Source organism: Mus caroli, unplaced genomic scaffold (assembly GCF_978045245.1).
Source record: "Mus caroli unplaced genomic scaffold, Mus_caroli_1 scaffold_5, whole genome shotgun sequence".
NCBI classification, from domain to species: domain Eukaryota; kingdom Metazoa; phylum Chordata; class Mammalia; order Rodentia; family Muridae; genus Mus; species Mus caroli.
In genome coordinates, this window is record NW_028227260.1 from 90,966,512 (window position 1) to 90,978,586 (window position 12,075).

Here is a 12,075-nt window from a genome sequence, read left to right on the forward strand (position 1 = left end):
ATGTTCATGATTTCATGCTTTTCTTTTTGTGTTACCAGTCTGCTAGCTGTGATCCTTATGCTCTATCCAGATAAACATTTTAGTAGATGATGAAATGTGTATCTGTTGTTTGTAGTTGTGAACTTTTAAGTGTTAGTGCTGTGACTGGGCTAGCAGACCCAGAAGCTTCCAACCACAGTCCTGGGAGTCAGAGTTTGTTCAGAGCCCTGACACTCTACAGATGTTCTAATCCTTGGCTTCCAGCAACAGTGAGTTCCAGCATAATTCAGAATCTGCTAGTGTTAACCTCTTTAATGGGTATTGAGACCATCAGCCCCTACATGGTTAATATTACAGCTCTTGGGCCTAAGGCTGTAGAAGCCTTACTAGTGTTACAGCTGATAGGCCTAGTCTGTTGTAACTCGAGCCTTGGTAATGTCTAATGTTAATACTCAGGCCTAGAGTGTCAGGGTACTTGGTAGTTCCTTAAAATGCTTCCAATGGCCAAGAACTTTCTTGCACCCCTTCACCAACTTCAGCCTTGTCCTCTTCTTTCTCTGGAAGTCTACATCTATCCCCTTGGCAATGTAGCTGCTTCTTTCATCACTGCTGCAGCTCCACTGCTGCAGCCATTATATGCTCTTTGTGTTTACAATACAGCCTGTTCTAATGACAATGTTTAAAAGTAGACAGGAACAATATAGGAAAGCCTTTTAACAGGCTCAATGTTGCAACTCCCAGGGGAAGGAATCCCTTTCCCCCACTTCCTCTCTCCTCCAGATCCACTTCCTCTGTTTTTCTTCAGAAAAAAGCAGGCCTTCCAGAGATATCTACTGAACATAGCAAAACAAGTTACAATAAGACTATACAGAAATCCTCATAGCAAGGCTAGATGAGGCAACCCAGTAGAAGGAAAAAGCAGGCAAAAGAGACAGAAACAGTCCCCAGCCCCACTGTTAGGAGTTCTACAAAAACACTAAGCTAACAACCATAACATATATGCATGCAAACCTATATAGGCTCCATGATTGCTAGGTTGATTCTGTGGGCTGTATTCTTGGCCTTTGAACCCTCTGGCTCCAGCAATCCTCCCTCTCTAATCTTCCATGGGGCTGGGGAAGTACTGGGAGGAGCTCAGGGAGGGAGGCTAAGGGCATAATATATTGTATGAGAGAAGAATAAATAAAAAAGGAAAAAAAAAGCTGTCAAATGCCACCTACTATTGGTATTTTTAAACTTATAAACCTTTAGATTTACTGATTTTTTTTATGTGTTTAAATGTTTTGCCTGCACCTTATGGATACTATATGCATTCCAGGCAAGTCAAGAGGAAGGCCTTAGATCATCAGGAACTAAATTTACAGATGGTTGAACTACCATGTAGGTGCTGGGAATGACCCTGGGCCATCTGAATGAGCCATCAATACTCGTATCACTGAGATGCCCATACTTTTAATCAAAGAAAACATTAGAAGGAGTATGGCAAATCAATATAAAGTTAGCAAAAACTCAACATAGAACTAAGATTGCTAATACATGTAACAAGAGTTAATAGCATTTAACAATGCTTAGCAGTGATTGACTCCTTCACTAGGGCCCCCAAACAGTTGGGCCTTTCTTACCTTTATGTATGCTCCATTTAAAAGTATTGCATAAAATGATATGTGGTACATTATCTATGTTATCCTGCACATTAAATTTTATCAAGGCCTAGCAATTGTAATTAGCAGATGTGTTTTTCTGAGAATCAGTAGTCCAGGAGCAGTATAACTGGGTGATTTTAGTATAGCATATTCCTTTCATATGACCCTCAAGTTGTCAGGGCTACAGTTATTTGAAGGCTTAAAAAGGTTTGAGAATCTGCTTCCAAGATTGTTGACTCATATACATTGAGGTAAGCCTCGGTAAAAGCTGTTTGTATTAACTAAAGCTAAAGTACACACATACTCTGTCACACACAGAGGTAACATTTTATATACAATCTTACAATGGAATTATACAAAGTTTAAGCCCATTGTAACTTGAAAATATTTTAAGTTGAAAATGCAGTTAATACTTCCACCCCATCACAGCAATATAGTACACTAAGTTTTGTTTGGCTGACTGGTGTCTGTGGCTCACTGCTACTGCCTAACAAAATCAAGAGAGGATCAGATTATGTATTACCAGCCTGGAATGAGATCCAGATTGAAAATTCATGTACATTTTCTTCTGAAAGTATGTATCTTTCATACAGTTATGAAGTTGAAAACTAGTAAATTGATCCATTGAATGTCAAGAACCATGTGTATATTGTTTCACATATATGTATATATATATATTTATATATTTAATATATATATTAAATGAAAGGATGTCACAATTATACTATGTAGAAAACTTTGTATATTTTTATGATTAGATTATCAATTTAGTTCAGCTTTTTTTGTATCCAATTTTATTGAGGTGTAATTGATGTAAATTGTTATCACGTTTATGTATGAAGATAAATTTGGAAACATTTTGAATGTATATATCTACCCATGAAGTTGTTTTCACAGTCAAGGTAATGAATGAATAAGCTGTCACACTCCCCTGCCTGCCTTAAAAAAGCTTTTCCTTTGTAATCTCTCCTTTCATTATTTATTTTTTGAGAAAACTCCTAATGTAGCCCAAGACTGGCCTTGAAATGGTGCTTTTCTTTTTTTCCAGTTTCATTGGTGTTCAGATTAAAGGCCTTAACTGACCTCATTATCTGTGAGTAAATGTTCTCCCTCTTCATATACATACATGCATACATACATACATACATACATGACTTTGTAAAGTATGTGGCATATTTCTTTCTAATAGAATTTTGTTGGGGATTGCATTGAATCTGTAGATTGCTTTTGGTATGGTGGCCAGTCTTACTATGTTAATCCTATTGATCCATGAGCATGGGAGATCTTTCCATCTTCTGAGGTCTTCTTTGATTTCTTTCTTCACAGACTTGAAGGTCTTGTCATAGATCATTCACTTGCTTAGTTATAGTCACACCAAGATATTTTGTATTATTTGTGGCTCTTGTGAAGACATTGTTTCCCCAATTTCTTTCTTGGCCAGTTTTTCATCTGTATAAAGTCAATTTTGTATCTGGCCACTTGTTGAAGGTGTTTATCAGCTGGAGGAGTTCTCTGGTAGAATTTTGGGGTTCACTTATTATGTATACTAGCATATTATCTGCAAATAGTGATAACTTGACTTTTTCCTTTCCAATTTGTATCCCCTTGATCTCCTTTTGCTCTCTAGTTGCTCTAGTTAATGATTCTCTTCTTAAAGCCTTTGGGTCCTGGGGATTGAACTTGAGTTGTCAGGCTTTATGACAACTATCATAACCTACTGACCTCTCTCACTGATCCTGTTAAATCATTGTCACATACAAATTCACTTCTCTGCCTGATTTAATACTGTAACAGGAGAATGTCACAGCAGGAATCTTTGAAATGTAAATATTTTCGCTTGTATATGCTATAGATAGTCTAATGACCTCTGCCATATGATATATACCAACTACTATGTCATAAGGAAACTAGTAAAAAGCAAGTACCAGAAGATCAGAAGTGGGTCTTGCATAATGGTGTACTTTTATAATTCAACTTGGAAGGCTGAGTGAGCCAAGAGGATCTCAAATTCTAGATAAGCCTTGGCTTTATAGTAAGACCCTGCCTCAAACAAACATACAAATAGCAGCAACAAAAGCAATGGAAATACTTACCTTACACTCTTATTATTTTAATAGTTTATATTCTTTCCTCCCTAATTGTCATTTTGGGTATCGACCACTATTGCTCATTATTTAAGATATTGTATATTTTACTTACTTAAATGAAATGGCACAGAAATAATTTTATGTTTTTCTCTATAGGTTGTAACTTTCATGAGATCAGAGAATTTTTTTACCTGTATTGTATACTGTTGCAATCTGAGAGACCTAGACATGTTAACAAATAAGCATTATATATCTTAGTAGGCAGATGTTTGTTGAATTGAAAAGGTGACTGTTCTGATTTTGGTATCTGTTACTATACCCTAAGCTTAGGAAAACTGGAAAACAAAATAGAAAGTGCTCTTTGTTTGATCTTATAACTTGGCTAGTATTGTGCCACAGATTCTACAAGGTATCTCAAAATTCAGCAATATTTGTTGTGATTTTTGGCACTTCTACCTAAAGCAACTATATGCATACATGTATGCATGCATAGATATATGATTTAGTACATACTAAATTTAAAGAATCTATAGTGTTATGGTACTTTGATGTAGTAGTTTTTGTATTTTTAAAAGGTATTAATACATAGCATTTACTTATGACATATATCAGCATTTCCATCTTTTATGTGAGTTAATGCAATCTTTTTTTGCACTGTAGACAATGGATCTGGTGAAGTGAACATTGCACAGGAAGTAGCTAAAGGTTAGTAGGATTTTGAAAAATTCAGCAAGCTCTTAGGGAGTCGGTTGTTTTATGACCACAAGGGCATTGCTTAATGGTTTTCACCGCAGTTAGAACAGATATCTAAATGTTGTGCCAACTCATAATGCTTTGTACCATTGATTTTCATCTTTATCCTTCTCTCATTTACTGTGCTAAAGTTGTATTGGACTTCTTGTTTTTCTCTAATTAAGTTCCTTTATTTACACCTTAAAAATATAATGAACACATGAACACGTGAACACCCCCCCACCACACACACACACACATCTTCACAAATTCTACCCTTTCCTGCAGCAGTGATCACTTGTGTTACTTGCCATTAAATCTCTAATATTCAGGAAAATTACTGAAACATGATATTAAGTCAATATTTGGTTTTGGCTTTGAGACAAGATCTCATGTATTCCAGGCTGGCCTTCAAATTTCTATGTAACCAAGGATGACACTGATCCTCCTGCCTGCACAGCCTACTGCTGGAATTACGCATCACCATGCTGAGTTTTACATGGGTCTGGGAATCAAACACAGAGCCTTGTGCATGCTAGGCAAACAGTCTACCAAGTAAACATCTCTTGCCTTAAAGTAAATAACTATTTAATGATTAAAGATTTGACTGAAAGAATGCCAGATTTGTTGTAAGAAAATGCATGACAAGATCTTGATCTGTAGTAACACTGGTGTTGTATTAGTCAGCTTTCCTTCTCTGTGATCAAATACCTCAGAAAATCAACTTAAAGAGGGAAGAATTTATTTTGGTTTCAGAAGCTTCAGTCCATGGTCACTTGACTGTTGTTTCTCTCCTTGTGATAAGCCAGTGGGTGTGCTGGAAGAATGCTGCACTCTTAAGGCTTCCAGGAAACAGACAACAACAAAGGGTATAGAGACAGGATGTGTTCTTTTGGGACATCTTTATTTCATGTTCTTTTGGGACCCATTTCATGCCACTGGTTTCATTTTCTAAAGTTTTTGCTACCTTTGAGTAGCAACGTGATCAAGCCTTTAACACATGGCTTTTGTGGTTCATTATTTTATATCCAGAGCATCACAAGTGTCTCCGTGAAGATTAGAAAATTATGGTATTTCAGTATAAATGCGTTGAGACATTAACCCAATCCTGAAATGCTCTTACCTATTAGCTGTTTGAACACGAGGAATTTGATTTCTTCAAAATGTATCAATAGTTATTTTCTTTCTACATTATAGAGTTGTTTTGGGCCCTGATAAGTGAAATTTCCTTAAAACAGTGCACATGTATGCAGCATGTGCCAATTGAACCTTTATTATTTGAAAGATGTGATATCAGGAAGAATGGAAAGCCGGGGGGGGGGTGCGGGGAAGGGGAAATGAGGCCTAATAGAGTAAAAGGTTCCAGGTATGGTGGTGCAGGCCTTGAATTGCACCACTAGGGGGACAGGAGGATCTTTGAGTTCCAGACTAACCAGGGCTACATTGAATAATCATGTCGCAAGACAAAGCAAGACAGGACAAGACACATCCTTTCTCTTACAGAAGAACCCTCTGACAACTGAAGATATCTATAGCTTTAGGAAAGATTTCTTAAGAATGGCAGGATTCCAGGGATTATCTTATCTTTAGCATGTGCTACAAGGGCTCTTTGGCCTTCTAAATCTTAAATTAGAAGAGCCATGGGACGTGGTAAAGAAATTAAACATTAGGACTATAAGCATGGTTTCCAGAGGTTATTGTAAAATGAGTCAACGTGCAGGGTAGGGCTGAGAAGTAAGCAGTTTTCCCAACCATCTATGACATCCTTGTAGTTTAAAACTAATGACAGTGTGGATATGCATCTCTGCAAATTAAAATATGTCCTGCAGTGTTTTGAAACTAATAGCTAACTGTAGTTGAATCTCAGAGGATTATTAGAAGAATAACTACAAGGAATAGGAGACTGGGGAAAAGAGGGCAAATATTTGTAGAAATGACAAAGGATATAGTTAAAGAATTACCATCCCCAAGTTTAATAGTTATAATAGCTGAAGAAAAATCAAAAATCAAAATTTCACTTGTAGAATAAATATTATACTACCCTCTCTTAAGCTGTTATTATTAATTCTGAATGCATTGAACCATAGTGACCACATGAAAAGAAAGCCAGAAGAACCAGATGGAACCATAGCATTTGGGTAGTAGGTGTTAAACCTAACACCTTCATGATCCTACTCACTGATTCCAAGAACTGTTACAGCTTTTTCATTCAAACTTTCCTCAAGGCCTATGATGCTAGAGATGCTTTGATAATCCCAATATGGTGAAATAAAGGTTGAAAAGGTTAAATGAGTTGCCTAAGACCAGATAGGAGTTGGCAAGCCGGGCATAAATTCTAAAACCTGAACTGTGATTTCACCTTTTGTTAGAAGTCTTTATTAACTGTATTTTACCCACCATTTATTTATTCACTTACTTATTTTCTCTTTTATAACTTAGATCTTATTACTTGTCAATCAGTACACGGACATTTCAATTCTTTTAGAATTCCTAAGATACATACAAAAATTCAAACAGCCATGCTCCTATTTAAGTTTTATGTATATTTATTTTATTATTTTATTCATGTGTTTTACAGTATGTATATCTGGTGCCTGTGAAAGTCAGAAGAGGGAATCAAATTCCCTGGGACTGGAGCCCCCATTTAAGTATTGAGAGTTAAATCCAGGTTCTCTGCTACAAAGATTGCTCTTAACTGCCGAGCCAACTCTCCAGCTCTTGTGTTTATTTTAAACAGTTGTGAAACTGATAATCCCGTTTCAGATTTGTCCACAAATTTTCCTTAAGAGGATCTCACATGACTATCAAATGCTCATAATCTTTTACTTTCACTGGTTCACAATTTTATTTCACACATCCCATATCCTCAAATTTTCTTTCTTCCAGAGCATTATCAAAATTGACCACCACAACCAGAATACAGGATAGACAGTTCTAATAGGGAAAGAACCAACAAATGCTTTTGTTGTTGTTTGTTTGTTTGTAAATAATTCTGCTAAAAACATCAAACAAACAAACAAAACAGGAGACAAGAAGTAATTCAAACTAATCTAGATATAAATACATGACTGTGACTCCGAGTTGTTATTTAGTATGCTTTGTACTGAGGAATATAAAACTAGTCCCTCTCTGTGGACTGGTTTGCTTGCTGACCCTGAGACAATGAGTCTCTCTGATTCAAGATCCTACTATCTTCTGGTTCTACCTTAGAGTAAACAACCAGTGAATGTCTTTACCTCTTAAAAATTATTTACACTTAGAAAAATTGGATGAGGTGGGATTTCCCCCTTTTAAAAAATATTGCTAGAGCTCCTAAGAAACTCACATTTACAAAATAGTTAATAATATTCCTCTGGCTTGTTGAACCAGGAAGACAGGAAGTACTGAGAGACATGACACATGATCAGTTGGACTTGGCTTCTTTCTCTTCAGCTTTAGAGGATGGACTCTGATTTTCAGTGTCTCCCTTTTCTACAGGTAAATCTTTAGTTTCTTGGCCTGTTTGCCTTTTGCTACCCTTTCCCATTTTGTTTGCACTTTTTGTCCGATGTCTTACTCTTACTGTGCCTGTGCTATAAGACCATGGTAACTATTCTGCTACAGTGAATTATTTGCTTAATATCGTACAATGAGTAGCTAAAATGATCGGTTTTGAGCTTATCATTTTCATTTAGGTATTTGCAGAATATTTTCAAGTGCTACCTTGACAGGAGTGCCTTAGCTTAACAACTTTACCGGGGAAGGGGGGCACTTAGACTCCTTCTCCCTTCCAAGATGAACTTTCCCATGGTCAACATGGGGTTTGTGAGGCCACCTATGTGGCTGAAGAACTACATAAAACAGGATTAGAGTTGTATCACTGCCTCTCAGTTTCCTTCTCCCTAATACTGCATTGGCCAGTTACTCCAGTCTTTGGCAAAAGTGTCCCTGTTATTATTTAAAAGGCAATGTTTTTCTGTAATCATTACTTTTTGCATCTATCAAGAAATATATATATATATATAATATAAATTATGTATAATATTATGTTATTATATATACATATATAATAACATTGCTCTCTCTCTACTTTAAACATAGTTTAAAAACTGCAATAAAAATTCGCTGTTGAAAAGTAAGCATACAGCATAGTTTTCAATGTCTGTCTGTCTAAAATTAGAGAAAATATGTATAATTGTTTTACCAAATTGAGGATATTTTAACTCACTAGACTATAAAAGATTCTCACAATTTGCCTGATATTATTATGAACTGATTATTTAATTGGTATTCAAACTGTTTAGTGTAATAAAATGTTATTTGGTATTTAGTAAGTTAAAATAATAGCACATCCCAGATATTGATGTAAGGTTGGTCTAGATACACACACACGCACACACATACACACACACACACACACACACACACACATTAGTTTACCTAAAGTACTATGTGGAACATGATATTTCTGTCAAGTTTTCAGTTCTAAATTATACTAACCTACCGAAGCAATGAAATTTAATAATTTAAAACACAAGTGTAAACTGAATAAAGGCTGAAGGAAGAATGTAGTCTAATTGAAAGACCATTAACTATGTGTAGATAGATGAATTTTGCAAAAGAACTTAACATTGGGCACTGAGTAGATGGCTCAGCATTTAAAGGTAATTTTTGTTCTTGCAAAGGATTCACTTCTGAACTATCTGAAACACTAGCTTTAGGTGATTCAATGCCCTCTTCTGGTCTTCTTAGGCACCAGACATGCATGTGATACACAGACACATACAGGCAAATCACCCATACACATATAAAAAGTCTAAAATATAGTCAGTGAAATCTTAACAACCCTTAAAATCAATTAATATGGCATATAGATTTACTAGCGTTTTTAGGCACTAAACTAAGTCATCAATGGGAAGAGGCCCTTGGTCCTGTGAAGGTTCTATGCCCCAATATAGGGCAATGTCACACTCAGGAAGCAGGAGTGGGTGGGTTGGTGAGCAGGGAGAGGGGGTAGGAGACAGGGGGTTTTCAGAGGGGAAATCAGGAAAGGGGGTAACATTTGAAATGTAAATAAAGAAAAATAAAAAAAAATCAAAAAAATAAAAAAAAAATCAAAAATAAAAAAAAATTCCCTTCTACACTAAGGGAAACTAAGGCAAATGTTATATTTCCTGAACATATTTTTTGAGCAAGCATTATATCTTTCTTTGAGAATAATCTTTTACCCCGTAGGGAACCCCATACATGTATAGTAGAAATATTAATTACTTTGTGAGATTAGTCTGATATACACTATAAAGTATTTGTATCTATCTAAGCTAAATTTCATACAATGAGTTCAAAGAAACGATTACATCTTGATCAAATAATAAGGGAAGGTGTCACTACTTAGAATGATTGATTTTTTTTTTATTTTTCTTTATTTACATTTCAAATGTTACCCCCTTTCCTGATTTCCCCTCTGAAAACCCCCTGTCTCCTACCCCCTCTCCCTGCTCACCAACCCACCCACTCCTGCTTCCTGGCTGTGACATTGCCCTATATTGGGGCATAGAACCTTCACAGGACCAAGGGCCTCTTCCCATTGATGACTGACTAGGCCATCCTCTGATACATATGCAGCTAGAGCCACGAGTCCCACCATGTGTTTTCTTTGGTTGGTGGTTTAGTCCCAGGAAGCTCTAGGGGGGTACTGGTTAGTTCATATTGTTCCTCCTATGGGGCTGCAAATCCTTTCAGTTCCTTGGGTACTTTCTCTAGCTCCTTCACTGGGGACCCTGTGCTCCATTCAATGGATGGCTGTGAGCATTTACTTCTGTATTTGCCAGGCACTGGCAGAGCCTCTCAGGAGACAGCTATATCAGGCTCCTGTCAGCAAGTTCTTGTTGGCACCCACAGTAGTCTCTGGTTTTGGTTGTTGTTTATGGGATGGATCCCCAGATGGGGCAGTTTCTGTATGGTCATTTCTTCAGTCTCTGCTCCAAATTTTGTCTCTGTAACTCCTTCCATGGATATTTTGTTCTCTCTTCTAAGATCGAAGTATCCACCCTTTGGTCTTCCTTCTTTTTGAGTTTCATGTGTTTTGAAAATTGTATCTTGGGTAGTCCGAGATTTTGGGCTAATATCCACTTACTTATCAGTGAGTGCATATCATGTGAGGTTTGTTTTGTGATTGGGTTACTTCACTCAGGATGATATCCTCCAGATCCATCCATTTGCCTAAGAATTTCACAAATTCCTTGTTTTTAATAGTTGCGTAGTACTCCATTGTATAAATGTACCACATTTTCTGTATCCATTCCTCTGTTGAGGGAAATCTGTTTTTTTTCCAGCTTCTGGCTATTATAAATAAGGCTGCTATGAACATAGTGGAGCATGTGTCCTTGTTATATGTTGGTGCATCTTCTGGGTATATGCCCAGGAGTGGTATTGCTGGATCCTCTGGTACTAATATGTCTAATTTAGACAATTCAGATAAAATAGAGTTAAAACTCTTCAAAGCATATTTAAGGTGTGACTGGAGTCTGTTTTGACAGGGTTGTATTATAGAGAGATACTTTCCCTTCTATCTCTGGCTATGTAAGCCACAGTGTCCCCAAACTCACAGAGATCCGCCTGCCTTTGCTTCTGGAGTACTGCGATTATAGACATACACCACCACTTCTGGTTGAAGACCTTACTTTTCAGGAAGGCAGGATCTAGTTTTAGGGAGAGCAGTGGGTCTCACTTTTCCCAATGCTTCGACCTTTTAATACATTTTCTCATGTTGTGATGATGCCCAGCCATAAAATTATTTCATTGCTTCTTTATAACTCTAATTTTGCTACTGTTAGGAATCATAATGTATATATCTGATGTGCAAGATATTTGATATGTGACCCCCCCCAAGGGGTCATCACCTACAGTTTGAGAACCATTGTTTTAGAGGTTATTTAGTGCAATGTAATGTAAATATATGGAAGACTGATTAGTTTTATTTTATTTTACTTCATTTGAGACAGGGCCTCACTCTGTAACTCTGACTGGCTTCAAATTCACTATGTAGCTCAGGCTGCTCTTAAAGTCACAGAGATCTGACTTCTTTTGCTGGGATAAATGTGTGCCTATTTATATTTCTTAATATTTGTCCAAAAAGTACTTTGTTAATTGTTTGTGAGTATATTGCATTATGTAGGAAATACTATTTAGTCTTTTCAGACAGAATTTTATTATAAAGAGCTACTATATTTCTAGTGCATACTGAATTATTTTTGGCAATTAAAATATTTCCTATGGAAAAAAAATCTTATGGCTAATATCTTCTCTCAGTTATATTAGGATGAACAAAATAATGTATTTTGTATGGGTAACAAAAAGTGTAAACAACCAACATAATATCATATATAATTATATATTACGATTCTTTATATTTACATGACACATTTTAATGATTGCTTAAATAATTAAAAAATAAATGAAATAAAATTAATAGTTAAATAATTCACTATTATCCAGTGCTTTAAATAAGACATACCTTTTAATTTTTTTATTTATTTACATCCTAAGTGCTGCCTCTCCCCCATGCCCCTTCCCCTTCTCCTCTGAGAGGTTTGCCCCCACTTGGATGTCCCCAGGCATATCCTCTCCCACTGAGGCCAGACAAGGCAGCCCTG

General features: G+C 36.4%; 1 protein-coding gene across 5 annotated transcripts in view; it reads left to right on the forward strand.

Moving 5' to 3' along the window:
• The window catches only part of Prrg1 (proline rich and Gla domain 1), a 144,890-nt gene that overhangs the window by 44,530 nt on the left and 88,285 nt on the right, over nt 1–12,075 (forward strand). Inside the window, exons 1-3 of one of the 5 annotated variants that reach the window (XM_029473596.2) lie at nt 2,670–2,715; nt 4,370–4,414; nt 7,811–7,918. The exons of 3 other annotated variants lie outside the window; for them this stretch is intronic. The gene's annotated coding sequence lies outside the window, so the exon portion shown is untranslated. Of the gene's footprint in view, nt 1–2,669; nt 2,716–4,369; nt 4,415–7,810; nt 7,919–12,075 lie in introns of those variants that run through there. One more of the 5 variants, XM_029473597.2, reaches the window with a different exon arrangement.